Below are 10,196 nucleotides of genomic sequence, written 5' to 3' on the forward strand. Positions count from 1 at the left end.
TCCAATGAAACTTATCTTGGTTTTATATTTATGTTGGTGGTAATGTGAGACCAAGAGAAGGACAATCTCGCAATGTACCGCAGTCAAACAATATTCAGTCCCCTAAGGTAAATTATCAAAGTTGTTATTGTTTTAAATTTTTATTTTAGAAGAACAAATACAGAAACTAATATATTGTCTTTACAATCACTTTGGTAGAGTATTGCACTAGAAAAAAGACATAACTTTATAGAAGGGAAGAATGCTTGCTACTTGCTTGACTGGGCAGATGTAATTGTTGCTGAAGGTCGTTGGGATTCTAGTGATCCAAAGATAACTGTACATGGAAAGCCTCTTGGACCAGACTTTATGCGAGTATGGGTTGATGTTGATATTGTACCAGAATCTTACTTATTTCGTCCTAATAATGCGATGCTTACAATACAAGAAGCAGTTAATTCCACAGTTGCATGACCTTCTAAAAAAGTTATTCCAAGAGGTACATTTTCATACTCAAAAAAGAACCAATGTCTTATAATTTAGTGTTTGGTTTCTTTGTTTGCTTTGGTGTAGTTGTGAATTCATTATTTTGTATGTGGTGTCCTCTCTTGGATATAATTTCCATAGTATTTTTCTTGAAGTAATTTGTGATGCTAGATAATAATAATAAAATATTTCTTTGTTTATTTTGCAGATGTGACAAGCGAAATAGAAAATGATACTTAATTTTGAAGGCTTTGTGTTGGGCAGTTGTAGAATATTTTGTGTTGAAAGTAGTAACTTTTCAATATGTTGAATATTTAAGACTACTTGAATACTTAAAGAACATTTTGTTGTTGATGACAGTGTTGAATGTTTTAAACTAATTTGTGGATTGTTAATACAATGTTGAATGTTTTTACTTTTTGTTATTTGAAAATCAAGTTCATTTGATGATGCTAGTATATATTAGAAGCTAATTTTAATTATATAAAAAAAATTAAAATATAATAGAATAAATTAGTGTTATATAAATGAATATATAATGAGAATTTAAACTTATCTAAATATTAAAATAATACGAAAATTGTGTTTAATATCTATTACAATAACACTTTTTATGCAAAGAATTTTGTTATGCAAACTTCATTATATAACACAAATAATGTGTTATACTAAAGTGTAGTATAACACAAAAAATGTGTTATACTAAAGTGTAGTATAACACAAATTTATAAGTATTGAAATGTGTTATATAATCGACTATAAATAATATAATTAAACACTTATCTATTTATTAAAATAACACAGAAAGTGTGTTATCGTTGACAGTATAATAACACATCAGTATAACAATGATAAAGCGTTATGTAAAGTACCCTGACCTACGATAACATAGTCGGTCTTAACACATCAAAAAGTGTTATGGCATTTTTTGATAACACATTTTTGGTGTTATTAAAATCATTTTTTCTTGTAGTGCCACTTTCCATTCCTATATAATGCAAATATTTGAAACTAATGATATACAACAATTAATAATTATAAAACACAAAATTAACTTAAATATAAACACTAAAAAACATAAGATATACTTTTGTTGTATTACATAACTGAAACGAAGGTCTCATACATTTCAGTTTCTTATAAATTCACAAGATAAATTAGGACCATTGAAAATAACATATAATACAACAAAATGCTAATATCTACGACGTCTATTTGCTCTCGATTCATCAAACATATTTGTTGCCAAAACATCTCTCTAAGTAGTCCATGAATTCGATGATTCAATAGTGGCAATAATATTTAGATCAACCTGAGTTCGTTTTGTGAGCTATCTTGTGCATCTAGTATTCCTTCCATAGGATCATATGATATTTCTCTCCTAATAAGGTTATGAAGAAGACAACAAACAGCCATTATTCTACATTGAGTTTTGACGGGATAAAAAGAAAGGCTTCTCAATATTTCCCATCGAATCGTAAGCAAACCAGAACAACATTCAATAATATTTTCTAGCAGAAGAATGTTTCATATTAAAGAATTCTTTCTCATTTGTAGGTACACATCCATCTTGCCATTCTGACAAATGATATTTTGTTCCTCTGTATGGTGCAAGAAACCCTTCACAATTGGTATAACCAACATCCACAAGATAATAAGAACCTAACAAAAATAACATACATAAATTATTGGAGACTCTTCCATGTGCTCTAGTTATTGCTTCTCGAAAAACTCTTGAATCCGATGTTGAACCTTCCCAATACAATAAAACAAATATAAAATTCATATTTCGATCACAAACTCCTAACACATTGGTGGTAACCTTGCCCTTTCTATATCGATATCTTGGCTTGTCGGTTTTACTAATATGCACCGCAATATGTGTCTCATCTAAAGCTCCTAAACAATTCTTCACAAAATCAAACTGACAAAATATCAATTTGAATATATAACCTTAGTTTTGAATGTTCAAAATCTAATAATTTCTAAGTTGAAAATTGTGAATATTCCTTGAACCATTTTCATCTATCATCGTTGCAACTTCCCGAAGCAAGTTTTGGCACAAATAATAAGGTAGCTTTTAATCAAAAGACTCCATTCAACAATGAATTAAAGTATCTACTAATAGTTTCACCTAACCGCTTAAACTTATGGTGAATTGTTCTATTTTTAACATGATGTTCAAGTATATTAAAAAAAATACACACTTGCTCTTCAATGGTCACTATTCTATCTTCTTTCAATCTTCGATTATGTCGAAGTAACTCACACAATACTCCAAAAGTCCTCATATCCATTCGAAGTTTGTTCACACACACACACTATATCACCGTTTCGTATATAACTATCTAATATACTTAGACGAGACTCATTATTCACAAATGCTCGATTTTTAAGCATACATTTTTCATAATTTTTTGAACCTTGATATGGGCATTTATTAACACTAAAATACACATTATTATTCTTCTAAAATACATATTTCTTGTAATCACAAACACCATAATGTTGAGCTCGTCCATAATTATTAATAAAATGAAAAGGAATATATAAGCTATCATGAAAAAAACATGTGTAAACTAACAAAATTATACATGTAACAATTAGAAAGATAAAACAATAATGCAAGAACTCCATTCTGTATCTTAAAATTAAAGTAATATCTTCAATCAAAATATAATAAATATATATATATAAAAAGTAACTCATCGCCATTTATATATAACTTTAACGAAAATAGATATATTAATTATTAAGTAGTCATGTACTTTCCTAAAAAAAAAAATAGAGTATAATATCAGTAATACACACCACCAACCAATTCAATGAACAACGAACATATAATTATAATATATATATATATATGACAATTCTTTTATGTGAGTTTCACTTGACTTAACCGGTGGGCTCTCAGTATTTCTCGACTCGTAAACAGGTTTAGGCGCGATTTTTTTATGCCGTGCATATTGTATCTATTTAGAACATCCTGTAAATTTTTAGAAAATTCTAAATAGTTTACAATATCGAAAATTAGGTTCAAACATGTTGCTTTCCACGTGCATAAAAAAAGTTAGTCACGCGTGCAACAACATGTTTGAACTTAGTTTTCGGTACCGTAAACTATTCAGAATTTTATGAAAATTTGCAGGATGCTCTAAATAGTTACAATATACACGACCATAAAAAAAATCGCATCGAAAACTGTTCACAGGTCGAGAACACTGAGAGTCCCACTGATTAGACCTTAAAGTGAAGTCCCTATATGAGAATTCCTATATATATATATATATTTATATATAACTTGAAAGTAACATATACTCGAACGAAAGCTACTGGCATGAACAATGTACCATTTCAAGTAACATAAATATATATATACCACTATTTGGGTCTGATTACTGCAAAAAGTGAGCCTGTTTAGGTGTCTTGGATTATTAATCCAATATAATTTTATCACCAAATGGGTTTGAGATTATTTATACCAATCCTAGTCTGATTTTGACAAAACAAATGTGCTCACAGAGTTCTGGTCCCCAAGTTCATTGCTCTTCTCTCACACTCCATTCACTGGATGTACACTATATCGATCCTCTAATGATCATATTCAATTCATTTCGCATATTAGGATTGTTCATATGCCTACAGATAATTATTACATTTGGTTTTAATAGCCACATTTACCAGTGCCTTGATACGTTGAATATGTATTTGACCAACTTCTCAATGTTTTATTATTATTATTATTATTATTATTATTATTATTATGTTTTTATTACATATTGAGTGATAGGAATGCTTTAGTTTATCCATTCTCTTCGTATTTTGTGCAATAAAAGCGAAGAAATATGGCTTTGAATACATATATTTTTTTTAGTTTTGGCCTATTCATTTAAAAGTTTTTATGCTTCAAAGTTGTTTTCAACCTAAATAATGCTATGAATACTTCAATGGTTTCTAATTTATCTGTGAATAAAAATTGATTTAAGAAACCATTAATACAAAGCTTTTAAAATCTGCAATACACGTTCATGACCGAGAGTTTTGGAAAAATAAAGTTTGATTTGTAGTTGTTTATTATAAAAACTAAGGTTAGAAATCTTTATATTAACTTTAATTCTTATTTTTAAGGTATTACCGAGTGGTTAATCCAGCAACATTTTACTTAATGCGAAAATAAATTAAGTTGATTGATTAATTTAAAATCTGATTGGTCAGAAATCAAAGAGGAATGATCAGATTGTTTACATAATACAAAATGCTAAAAACGTAAAGTACATAAAATTTAAACGACATGTGAAATTTTTGCATGGTTCGATTTCCCTAGTCCATGGGTCCACGCTTAGAGACGAAACTGTAACAATGTATAATGGGATGTACTTTAGACAATAAATGTGGATAGTAATTGTAGAAAGTATAAGCATAGGGGTGAAAGGTCTAAGTAACATGAGGCTCCATCTTAAAACCAATTGGTGATGAGTGGAGTAACCCATGCTCTTATATATTGTTGAATGTGCTCACACACTTTCCATGTGAGATGATGGCTATTTATGCCCACCAATCTTGAACTGCAGAAATATTAGTGCCTCTTTTTGGCAGTATTTATTTTGGACAGTATTTGGCCGGTTGTGGCTCGTTTGGCTCACTTATTTATTTTGACAGTATTTCAGACTCTTTTGGCCAGTTGTGGCTCAGTTTTTTTTTTTTTTTTTGCTTATTTATTTGGACAACTATGGGTTCTGGCACTTTTTTTTTTTGTTTTTTTTTTAACCAAATATGCTCGCTAGAGCATATTTAGACTCTGATACCATGTAGCAATGTATAATGAGATGTAGTTTAGACAATAGATGTGGATAGTAATTGTAGAAAGTATAAGCATATGGGTGAAAGGTCTAAGTAACAAGAGGTTCCGTCTCAAAACCAATTGGTGATGAGTGGAGTAACCCATGCTCTTATATATTGTTGAATGTGCTCACACATTTTCCATATGGGACACACTAACAGAAACATGGTTAGTAAGAGATCAATGGTACAATATACAAATGTCTTATGCAAATATAGACTCCTTCTAGTCTATATCGCAAGCTTGAGCACCGTCTTCTAATCACCATTTCTACACCTAAAACACTTGAACTCCTTTCAATGTTGTGGTGTCAAACTTCTCTCGAAGTTTCTGTTTGAATCCTCCCGAAACAAGACTTTAAAGTTCTTCTCCCAAAGAGCACTTTAACAAAAATGCACAACGTGCAATGTACATTTATTAAGAGCATGGGTTACTCTGAAAATCTTTCCTTAATTCCATATGGATTTGGTCAACTCTGAAAATCAATTATGACAGATAAGAAATTGCTCCTATGTAGATAGATTGAAAATGAATTTAGTACACGATTATATCTAAGTTCATTTCACTCATTTATTCCTGCAAAATTCGAGATTGATATACGTAATAAAAACAAGAATAAAATCATTAATAAATTAATTAAATTCTCTTTTTTAGTGAAAAAAATCAATTAAATATAAATCAATTAAATAATTGAATTATTTCATTTTAATAACAAGTTGACCAAGTCCCACAAGGATATAATCCTTAAGGGTTTGATCGTGATCTTTAAGAAACCAAACAAGGAAACAAAAGTTTCCTTTTGTGTGAACTTACTCAAAATTGTTTCCATGAAAGGAAACCAAAATATTTGATTAATAAATGAGAAAAACCATTTTATTAATTAAATATATATAATAAAAATTTGACAACATTTTATTAGTCAAATGATATAAATAAATAATAAAAAAAAATGTAGAGAACACAAAACAGTGAAACTATAACTTGATTCATCGAAATTTACCAATTTTAAGAACCAACTTTGATTCATCACTTTTGACAGAAATTGTCACTTTTAAAGAGACACCATTTTAGGACTTAACAATTTCCTCCATTGGTATCTTTTTAGACAGAACACTCAAGAAAATTTCTCAAAAGTTCATGCACAAACATTGTTAGATGCGACATACTAGAGATACTAACCAACATATGTAACAACAAAAAGAACTCCCCCTAACGAGGACATTTCTTTAAAACAAGGAACTTAAAAAATTTCAAACGTACCCCCTACGAAAGTACATTGCAATCAAAAGAAAATAAGAAACATTTGTACTCTCCCTTTTTTTCTAAACAAGAGGCCAAAGGTTACAACCTACAACCATAAAACTAAACACATAGTCTTGAAACATAAGGAAAGACATAAAAAACCCTACATAAAAAAAAACATAGCCTTAAAGAACATAAACAAACATAACTCAAAGGTGAGCATTGTTGAATCTACCTCCATTTGAGCTTCCTTCATCCTCCTTGGACTTTCTACTGGTATTAGAAATGACAATGGCAAGCTAGTCCAGAACAAATTTCTCCAATATCTCCATCTTCGAGCTAAACCTGGTGTTAACATTTGACACATCATAATTAAAACCAACTCCAACAGGGGGAGGTACAGCAGCAACCGAGGTGGCGCCTTCAACAACTGATGGATGAGGTGGAACTTTGGGATTGATCTTCTTGGGAGGTTATGGTTCAGCAGTTTCTCCCTTGACTTTGTACATAGGAACGGAAGATATTTGTGTCAAGGCCCCGGACTCCAACTTCAGTGGCTTTTGATCATGCAGAATATTATAAATAAGATAATGATGAAGAAGCATTACCGTAGGTGTTTGAACCTTGATAAAAGACAAAATCTTGTCAAAGATGAATTCATCCAGATTAACAGGAGCCCCCGTGCCAACATCATGAAGAAAGAATGTCATTTCATTAGTGATGGTGGAAGTATGAGACATTGGAAACCACCTGTAGACAGCAAAGCGATGCAGCATAATGTATTTGTGTGTTATGTCCATAGTCTTGATGGAGGCATTAGCTGGCCAATCAACATTCTAACCCAGCAGTTCAGAACCTACAATATTATTTACAACAACTTGATTAGAGGGGTTAAAGAAATTCATCAAGGGAATAGCTAGAGCCTTAGATATCACCTCAGCATTAAAATCATTTAATGCCCCCATACATATACTTTCCCAAACAAAATTGAACCATCTTCATTGATATGACCAATCATATTAGCATAAAACTCTTTGACTACTCTCGGCACAAAAACACCCAAGTTATACAAAGATTTTGTCCAACCCCTTTCTTGCAAAAAATTTAATACCCCAAATTTCTTATAAGGATCTAAAACAAAGTTCCTTTCAAGAATAATTTTCCTATTCACATACTTAGGCATAGCGCAAAAGTTTTCAATAAAACAAAATAAATCATCAAAAGCTTTAAAAACAAGATCTGATGATGGCTCAAATGCAATGGTCTTGTCTTTTTCTTTGTCAAAGGCTGATGGAGATGAGGCATATGCTTTCGCTATGGCAGAGGAGGATGCCTTCTTAGGAGTATCTAGTTTCTTCTGGAAAGTTTTTTTAACAAATTTCTGAGCATTCTAAGACGGAGAGACACCCTTATCCTTTGGTGTAGTGACATCTTTGGTTGGGGAAGCCTTTTTCTCTTTTGGCACATGAGTAGTATAGGTTTTTCTTTTTTCCTTCACAACTATAGTTGGCACATTAATTGCTCAAACTCACATCATGATCCTTATCCTGATTATCCAAACTTTCCACTGATGGAGTTTTCTCTCAAGAATCAGATGCATTTTCATCCTCACATTCAGATTTAGGCAGATTTTCTCCAAAAGTAGAACCTTTCAACCTAGCAGAAATAGTCTCTAATGCATTAGATTTGAAAATAGGGATTCTAGGGCTATTACCAGATTCCTTTTTCTATCGTTTGGCAGATCTCGCTTTATGGTATGATGAGGCAGCTATTGGTGGAGACTCGATCTTAGGTTGATTCTCAAGGAAATCATTTTCAGATTCATCAAACTCAGAAAACTCCATTATCAGAAACTGTAGGATTCACTGGCTTATCCCTTCTTTCTTTGATGAAGTAGATTGCAGTGGGGGAATCTCAGGGCTGCTACCACCGACAGGGGTAGCCACAGATTGAAGAAAAGCATGCTTCCTCAACGCAAGCTTAGAGGCAGAGAGAGTTTTCAGAGATGTCTTGTTGACAATGACAGTGGATCCTCCCCTTGTTTTCAAAGCAACACAATTAGAAATCGTAGAGAAGAAAACACAAGAAAAAACACAAACTTGGACAGAAAGGTTAGCCGAACAAATAAAAACACTAGAACAAGAGAGATAAGAGAGTGATCGAGTGAATGCCTTAATCATTACTGTGGGTCTTTTTGAAATGCAGAAAAGGACTTGCCCTTTTTTGAAATTCATAAAAGGGTAAGTTACCTCTAAGCCACGTGATGGACGAAAACCACCAAAAAGAGAAAATGTTTCCAAAAAAGAAATTAAATCAACGATTTTGTGATAACATTTAAAGACAAATATTCCAATAAATCCAAAAGAATCCTTTTCCCACATGATTTATTATTATTATTACAGAAATAAATATTATGTCGAAAGTTCATCATCGACTTGTCCAAAAATAAACAAATATTAGTCTTTAAAGAAATATATTTCCATAAATTAGAAGATTTATTATACATATATTGCCACCTGTTTCTCAAAAAATTTCAAAAAATAACAAAGACATAAATAAAAATGATTGATTAAAAAAAGTGAACATCTGAAGATTTTTGATGCAATGCCTATTTCTAGCATATGTGTGAATATGTGGATTTTGTTTCATTGCCCAGGTTGGGTGATTTTTCTATTTTTACCCAAATCAAAAGCTTTCATGCTACGTGATTGTAAGAATGCCCTAATCTATTTACTTTGCAAACACGTCGCTCAACTCATATTTATTAGAAAAATACTATTTTAGATAAAAGATTTAGTGGGGCCTTGATAAAACATGCAATTTGAGCCCAATGATTTTAAAATAAAACGTAGTGACTATATGCGGTCTTTAAAGATACAATAATAATAAGTTTCACAGACGTAAATAAAACATTGTTATCCCTAAAAAATCCAGGGATGATGTGGCAAATGAGAAAGGGACATGTTGCATCACAAATCAGGGAAAAACGACGAAGTATTGAAAAAAAAGACCGATGAGCAAAAAAGATAGGTCCAAGACCTATAGAGAAGTCGACCAGGCCAAAACCCCCTAGGGGTGGTCAGCCCACCCTATTCTCTACAGGGTGGTCGGCCTACACTCCTGAAAACGGATAAAACTCACTCTCGTTCAGAGCCTAGAACCCAAACTATAAAGGGTCATCAAGCCTAGCACCTAAGTCTCATAGACCAATCTAAACTTAGCATTTTCCCAGAGGTTTCAATCGTGCATTGTCTACCACAATCCAGAGAAACAAGGAGAAGACCCATGATCTCATAATCATGGGGAGGTGGACACGTATCTCCATTACCTAATAATCGTGTACAAAACCATGATCCCAGTATTACTAATCATGTAACAGCCCTTGGGCACTATACATAAAGGACCCAACGCTTCATTGAAGGGGATCTGGCGAATATTTTGCGGAGAAACTTTGGGCAAATTTGCAACAAGTGAATACTTCTGTTCATCAGTGTAATTGTCTATCGAGTAATTCAATACTAAAAACTAAGTGGATTAGGTTATTACTATTCATCAGAACAAGGCTGAACCACTATAAACTCATGTGTGTTTGTTTAAGATATTTGTACTTTGTCGTATTTTATATTCACTTGATTCAAAATGTGTCGTA

General features: G+C 31.9%; 2 long non-coding RNA genes across 2 annotated transcripts; one reads left to right on the forward strand and one right to left on the reverse strand.

The window, feature by feature from the left end:
* The first annotated feature begins 207 nt into the window (after nucleotides 1-207).
* Nucleotides 208-865, forward strand: LOC133816133 (uncharacterized). The gene is made up of 2 exons (XR_009885030.1): nucleotides 208-478; nucleotides 674-865. It is a non-coding gene; the product is annotated as an uncharacterized LOC133816133 (long non-coding RNA).
* A 5,722-nt stretch (nucleotides 866-6,587) lies between these two features.
* Nucleotides 6,588-8,801, reverse strand: LOC133818071 (uncharacterized). Its single transcript, XR_009885790.1, has 2 exons — nucleotides 8,262-8,801; nucleotides 6,588-7,403 (listed from the first exon to the last, which is right to left on the reverse strand). It is a non-coding gene; the product is annotated as an uncharacterized LOC133818071 (long non-coding RNA).
* Between the last annotated feature and the right edge of the window lie 1,395 nt (nucleotides 8,802-10,196).

This window comes from Humulus lupulus, chromosome 2 (assembly GCF_963169125.1).
Source record: "Humulus lupulus chromosome 2, drHumLupu1.1, whole genome shotgun sequence".
Taxonomy (NCBI): domain Eukaryota; kingdom Viridiplantae; phylum Streptophyta; class Magnoliopsida; order Rosales; family Cannabaceae; genus Humulus; species Humulus lupulus.